Raw genomic sequence first — 7,148 nt, forward strand, 5'->3', positions numbered from 1 at the left:
CTAGGTGTTGAGTGACCCAGGGAATAAAAGTATTCTGTTTTTTTCTTGCCAAGACATTTTGGAGAATTTTTAATTGATGCTATTTTCCCAGAGTAGTTACAAATAACTTTGGGATGCTCTCCATGGTTCTTCACCCTTCCTCTTCTTATTTTCTTCCTTTCTTCCTCTCTGCTCTACCCCTTTTACTGCCAGAAAGAGAGTATATTGTATTGAAGAGAGAAGTGTATTAGTAATTACATTACTTAGTTTTTTTAGTAAAGTAATAATGTATATTGGCTGTTTGTAGAGGCATATATATCTATATATGGAATTAATTTTTATGCTGTTATTAGAAATCTACTAAATTAGCACATTTGAGAGAATAAGGTCAGAAAGCCCCTGTAGTCACAGGTGAAATGAGGTAGTTGTGGATGGTTGTTCACATTCTTGCTACTACAAGAGGCAAGAACACAGTTGGCTTTCCATCAAGTGGAGCAGAGGATCCAACAGAAACTCTGTTCCAGTCTCCATTTAGTTTAAGGATATTATAATATCTTTTTTAAAAACATATGCAAATGAGGAAAATGATAATTAGTCATGATGGACTAGCTAGCTCTACTCTGGAGAAAAATCTAATAGTTTGGTGGTGGAGAATGGGGTGATGTGCAGAGACACCTTTAGATCTCTAAAGGGTTAAGGATGCTGGGGCAGCATATTTGTGGAGACTCTAGCATGTTGCCTCTCTCGCCTTTAGTGGGACTCTGATCAGCCTCAATAAACCTAGCACATTGCCTCCTCCATTTCATCTTGTTGGATAAATGGAAAGCAACCATAGATGAATCTTGCCATAGTGTTTTTTTTTTTAAATGTTACTATCAAAGGAAAATAATAGTCTCACCTTAATCTATTTGAAAAGTACAATAGAAAGAAGCATAAATAACTCCCAATCCCATTAACATCAGTTAATTACTATTATCATTTGGCATATTTGTATAATTGAGATAATATATTTATAACTTTGTACTCTTATTTTTCCACCTACCTTTCTCAAGCATTTTCCTAAGTTATTTAAACCCTTTATAAATACAGTTTTGATTCCTTTGTAATATCCTATGATGTGAATGCACAAGGATATTTCCCTATTTTTTATTTTGTGTATAATTCAGAATTAATGGAAATGGAAGTTAATATTTGTCCTAAAATGTAGCTAATAACATAAATCCACAGATAGAGATCATACCATCATGAAATTTTTTTTTTTAATTATCAGCAATTTGATATTAGATTTGGCAATTGAAATTTGGGTTTACATTTAAGCTATCCCTAATGTGTGGTGGCCAACCAAGTATCTTTGTGAGTAGATTTAATTAAGCAATATTTTAAGAAGGAGACTAAGACTATCTAACCAGAAAATTCTGTTGATTCCTCTTTCAAGAGATATCTAGAATTCAGTCCACACCACCAACACATACATCACCTTGGGTCATTGCAATCATTTCCTCACTGTTCTCTCTGCTTCCACTCTTGTCCCTACATATTCTGTTCTTTATAGGACACCCGGAGTGATTTGTTCCAAGATGAGGGCACTTTTCTCCTCTGCTCGATACCTTCCAACTGACACCCTTCTAATTCAGAGTAAATGCCTAAGTCTTTGAAGGGTAGGTCTCCTGCTGTATGTAGCCATATCTTGAAGGTAGTAGGCACAGTCCTGCCTTATGGCCCTTGGGCTACCGTTCCTTCTTCTAGAATGCTTTCTCCTCAGTAGTCACTAGGCTTGTTTCCTCATCTTCTTGTGTTTATTCAAATGTCATTTTTCCTAATGAGGTCTTCCTTAAGTAACATATTTAAAATCATAATCCCCCTGCCCCTCTACATCATAATCCTCTTCCTTGCTGCTTAATTGTTTTTTGTAGGGTTCATCCTTCTAACATTCTCTATAATTGATTTGTGTGTGTTTTTGTTTTGTTTTGTTTACTACTTATCTCCCTCTCCCCCCATTATAATACCAGCTGCCAGAATGCAAAGCTTTTTATTAGTTTTGTTCACTGCTGTATTCCCAGTGCCTAATATAATGCCTGGTCCATAGCTGACCCTTGATAAATATTGTTTGAATGCATGAATAAAAGTTTTCTTCCTGGAAAGGAAGAATTATGTCTCTTATAGAGAAACAATGTTAGCTATATTAGCAAACTGGCTAGCCCAGTGGACTGATGTAACCCCTAGAGTGGTAGACAAAATAAAATGTCCTTTATGGAGACCCCCGACCCCGGATGCAGTCCTGTGAGTCATATCGGGGAGCTCCGTCTCCACCTCCACCTCCACCTCCAGCTGGAAGTCATTATGTGACTAATACATTTTCATCAGATTTCCTCTGATTTATCTGAAGTATATGTGTGAGAATAATGTGCACTGCCAAGAACTGTGGAATTAGGTTCCAGCCTCCAGCTATTAATCTATGACAATGAAATGAAGGGGAAAGTTGCCAATGCATCATGCCAGTCTGAAAATTTCAAAGTTTTCAGATTGCAACAGAGCTGCTGAAAAATTAAAGAATCATCCATGACACAAGAATTACCTTGAACAAGTGTCCCTGAGGCAGCTAGAGAAGTTATTCAGGTTTTTTACGAGGTTACTTGTGGGGGCAAAGTTTAGTTGAGAAAATGGAACAAATTTCAACAGGAAACAGCAATTGATCCTGAGGAAGACCTGAACAAACTAGATGAAAAGGAACTTGCTAAAAGAAAGAGCATCATGGATGAACTTTTTGAGAAAAATCAGAAGAAGAAAGATGATCTGAATTTTGTTTATGACATCGAAGTTGAGTTCCCTCAGGATGAACAACTGCAGTCTTGTGGCTGGGACACAGAGTCAGCTGATGAGTTCTGATATCAAAATCTCACAAGAATTGATTGTGCTAGCAGAAAATCCATGTTTATTCAAAGGATGTATGAACATGGTTCTAGAAAAATCTGTAAAGAACACTAAATGTACATGTTGGGTCAAGTTTGGATTGACCAGGTTACTTTTCAAAACCAGGACATGCAGAGTATCTACTGTGTAGATGTGTGAGGAATATACGAAAACCAGAATATAGGAATCTGCCTTTAAGGAGCTTACAATCTAATTGGAAGATAACTCAAAAACTTGTGAAAAGCTAATTAACAGAATTAGGCAGCGAAAAGATTAGAGCCAAATGCCTGATGAAGGTTAAAGAGGGTCAGAGCCTAGATGACCATAGGGTAGAATAGTCAGGGAAGACTGTGTCCTTTAGTAGAGAGATAGGGCTTTGGCTGCTCCTCGAAATGATAGTGTTTGGATAGAAATTCCTTATATAGAATTCCAGATGAGAGAAACTGGGAGAAAAAAAGGGAGGAGGGTAGTGGTAAAGAGATAGGGATTAGAACATTTTATTTGAGGAACAGTAAGCAAATTATAGTTTGGTAAGATTGGAGGGCGTGTATGGTTACCAGAGGATTATCCTGTGTGCAATATGTCTTTATATGTATTTAACTCTGGAGTGGGAGAGTAGCCCTACTGAATACCCTGCAGCTGCAAGTGGATGTCATTTGATGGACAGCAGGGGAATGCTGCCGCTCCAGGATCAGGAAACCTGTACTAAAGATATTCTGAAACCCTGAAGCTCTTCCCATAAATAAAGAGGTTTGTTTGTAAAATGGGAAATGTAGCCATAACGAACGAATAATAGGCATTTCCAGTTTAGGTCTATTCATGAGTTTGGATCTACAAAGAGAAGATCTTTGTTGAACCAGGTTATATGTGTACAGATACATCTTTCTTCTTATTAGAATATTGTTTAATTGGCAGATATTCTATGTTTTCTTCAGGGAGATTAATATTAAACTGAAAATTATTCACTCTTTCAAAAAAAAAAAAAGTCCTTTATGGCTACTATCCATTCCAAGTGACCTACTTTGCAACACTTGGATTTTAGGAATGAAGAATGTTCACAGAGGCAGACTTTCCAGACATGCCTTGACTGACAGGGAGGATTTTTTGTTTTTTTAAGATTTTATTTATTTATTTGAGAAAGAATGAGTGGAGGGGAGGGGCAGAGGGAGGGAGAGAAGCAGACTCCCCACTGAGCGGGGAGCCTGACTGTAGCTTGATCCCAGGATCCCGGGATCATGACCTGAGCTGAAGGCAGACACTTAACCGACTGAGCCACCCAGGCGGCCCTGACAGAGGATTTCATACAGAATTAGGGGTTTGCCTTTCCACAGAGGCATCACATGATACATGGTCCTAGATGAAGTATGTCTATGTTCAAATAAATGTAAACTGAAATCCCTGTCCTCCAGGTGCTTATTTCTGTTTCTCCTCTCCTGTGAAATGAGGAGGAATAATTTTTTTTTGGCTGTAGCCCAGATGACCTAGCATTGACTTTCTAGTTCTCATTGATAACCATGGTAGAGCAAGTACATGGAAGTGTTGACAGAACACAAGGGGCAAGCAGTGTGCCCATGTGCGCCCAGGCTCTGGGAGGCTGGTGAGGGCAGGATGCAGAGTGCTGCCCTCTCTTCCCACTCTGTTGCTATCTCTGAGGGGATCCCTGGCTCCCCTGTCTGGTGAGGACTCCCCATGGGCTGACTGTCATAACCAGATATTCTCCCCACCCCAGGCTGGAGGCTCCTTCCTCTTCATACCCTGAGGCTGGTCCAGATTCTCTGTAGGGCTGGAAAGGGCCCCTTGTGGTAAGGACAAAAGATAGGGAGAGTGCTGCCCATCCCTGAAGTTGGGAGTGGCCTAGTGAGTCAAGGTTCACAGCCCCCAGGTAGGTGTGGAGTGATGCTGACAACAGTTGTTCTGGTCCTAAGCAGGATTTTCTGGTTTGGGTGGAAGTTTGCATAAATGACTGATTTGAGACAATGCTACAGGGCTCAGCCAGGGACAGACTTGATAACTGGGTCAGGTCAGGTTGGAATACATTGTCAATCATTGATTACCCAATTTATCCCGTGAGTGCCCAGAGCACTTTCCTTGTAGTCTTACCAATCTTGGCGTTGACTTTGTCCTCCCCAGCTGGTATGATCAGGGGCAACATGCAACAAAGCAAGAAGGATTCAACCCAAGCAGCAACTCTGTTATGACAGACTGAACTTTTCATCTTCTTCCTATAATCCAATATTCTTTTCTTTTGCTTGCTATTTGGGGTACATAAATTTTAACTCTAAATAATTTTATCTCCCTTTTTTTCTGCTCTACCTATGTGTACCTATTCTCACCACACACCAGTTTCTTTCATAATGTCTTCCTCTTCTTTCCTATTTTAAGACCACCCCCCTTGTCTTGGCACTCAGCCATCCCCACCTCTTTATTGTGCTAATCTGTCTTTGGAGTCGTGGTTCTCACTGTGTGGTTCCTGGAGTAGTAGCATCAGTATTTCTTGGAAACATTTTAGAAATGCAAACTCTCAGTCTTCATTCCCAGACCCCCTGGATCAGAAACTTTGGGGTGGGGTGGGGCTGGGCCCTCTAGGTGAGAACCTCTGAACCACTGATGAACATGATAACCAGATTCACCTGCTAAAACATTGTCATCAGTTGCCCCCTAGCTCAGACATCTTGAATGGTTCCCCATTCCCTACAGGATTCAGTTTGAATTTATCAGTTGCTATCTTCTGCATTTCCTTTGCTCCAGTTGGACTCCCATCTCCGTGTTCTGACATTTCTGCTATTCCATGCACTCCTCTCTCCATACTCTCCATACTGAATCATATCCTTTTTGTCTTCAGCAGCATAACCCAAGTCTGTCTGCTGAGCCCAGCCCAGAACTCTCTCCTCCCTCTGAATTTATTCTGGTCTTACACACTTTTATAGTCTAACGCACTTATTTATCCCACCTTGTATTGACAACCATTATTTTATGTTTATGTATCTAGTTTCCCCAAATAGATTATAAGCTTCCCAAGGTTTTATAATATTAAACTTTTTTTTTTTAAGATTTTATTTATTTATTTGACAGAGAGAGACACAGTGAGAGAGGGAACACAAGCAGGGGGAGTGGGAAAGGGAGAAGCAGGCTTCCTGCTGAACAGGGAGCCCGATGTGGGGCTCCATCCCAGGACCCTAGGATCATAACCTGAGCCGAAGGCAGACACTTAACAATATTAAACTTTTTAACATCACACTCACAATGCCTGATTCCTTTCTTCTATTTCATATGAGTCTTTCTAAAACTGGCCTGATAATAAGAACACCTGGTGTTATTTGTGAAAAACAGAGATTCTCAAAGCCCCACCGTAGATCTTCTGAACTGGATTCTTCAGGGGAAGGTCCTACAGATCAATAATTGGAATAAGTACCCAACTATTTCCCATCATGAAGCATGTTTGGGAAAGATGGCTATAAACAGCAGATGCTCACATTTTGGTTTTTTTTAAAAAAGAAGGTGACTTTTTGATTAAAAGAACCAAACAGAGAGGAAAAGAGCCCTTGTTAGATATCCCCTGTGAGCACTTGATAAGTTCTTGCTGAATGCCTAAATCTGTAAAGGGGGTTGAAGAAAAACAATCAAGGAAGGTGAATGGGGTTCAGACACCAGGAGATAGCGGTGGGGTTGGGAGCAGATTGGGAAGGGGAATGACAGGAAAATGGTGCAAGTGGATAGTCTGATTTAAGTGAAACCTGTTTTTCCTGGAAGGGGCATGCCGCCCTCATGACAGCTGTTGAGTAGGAATCCCAATAGTAAGGTGGGCATGTGAGTAGGACTCAAGGGAGAGGATGATGAAGTAAAACTCCCTTTTATTGTGTCTCACTCTGTGAACTGAGTGATTTTGACACTCATGAGCCACCAGGAGCCAGGAAACTGCTTTCTCCCTAAATCATACATTGCAGAAATCCCTAAAAGGACTGTCTTGTTTTTAAAACAATCATTCAGGTCAACCTGTGCCACTTCTTACGTGAAGAACAGTCCAGAAATCAACTTGCCCAAAAATGCACTGCTGTTTATTTTCAGAGAGGAGACTGGAATCTAGGTCTTCTTTTTTTTTTTTTTTTTTTAAAGATTTATTTATTTGACAGAGACACAGCGAGAGAGGAAACACAAGCAGGGGGAGTGGGAGAGGGAGAAGCAGGCTTCCCGCGGGGCAGGGAGCCCGATGCGGGGCTCGATCCCAGGACCCTGGGATCATGACCTGAGCCGAAGGCAGA

The 7,148-nt window shown here is 40.6% G+C and overlaps 1 pseudogene; it reads left to right on the forward strand.

Moving 5' to 3' along the window:
* Positions 1–1,221: 1,221 nt before the first annotated feature.
* On the forward strand, positions 1,222–3,830 carry LOC145722846 (centrosomal protein of 19 kDa pseudogene; annotated as a pseudogene).
* Positions 3,831–7,148: the final 3,318 nt, after the last annotated feature.

Source organism: Leptonychotes weddellii, chromosome 8 (genome assembly GCF_054177405.1).
Source record: "Leptonychotes weddellii isolate Sample4059 chromosome 8, ASM5417740v2, whole genome shotgun sequence".
Lineage (NCBI taxonomy): Eukaryota > Metazoa > Chordata > Mammalia > Carnivora > Phocidae > Leptonychotes > Leptonychotes weddellii.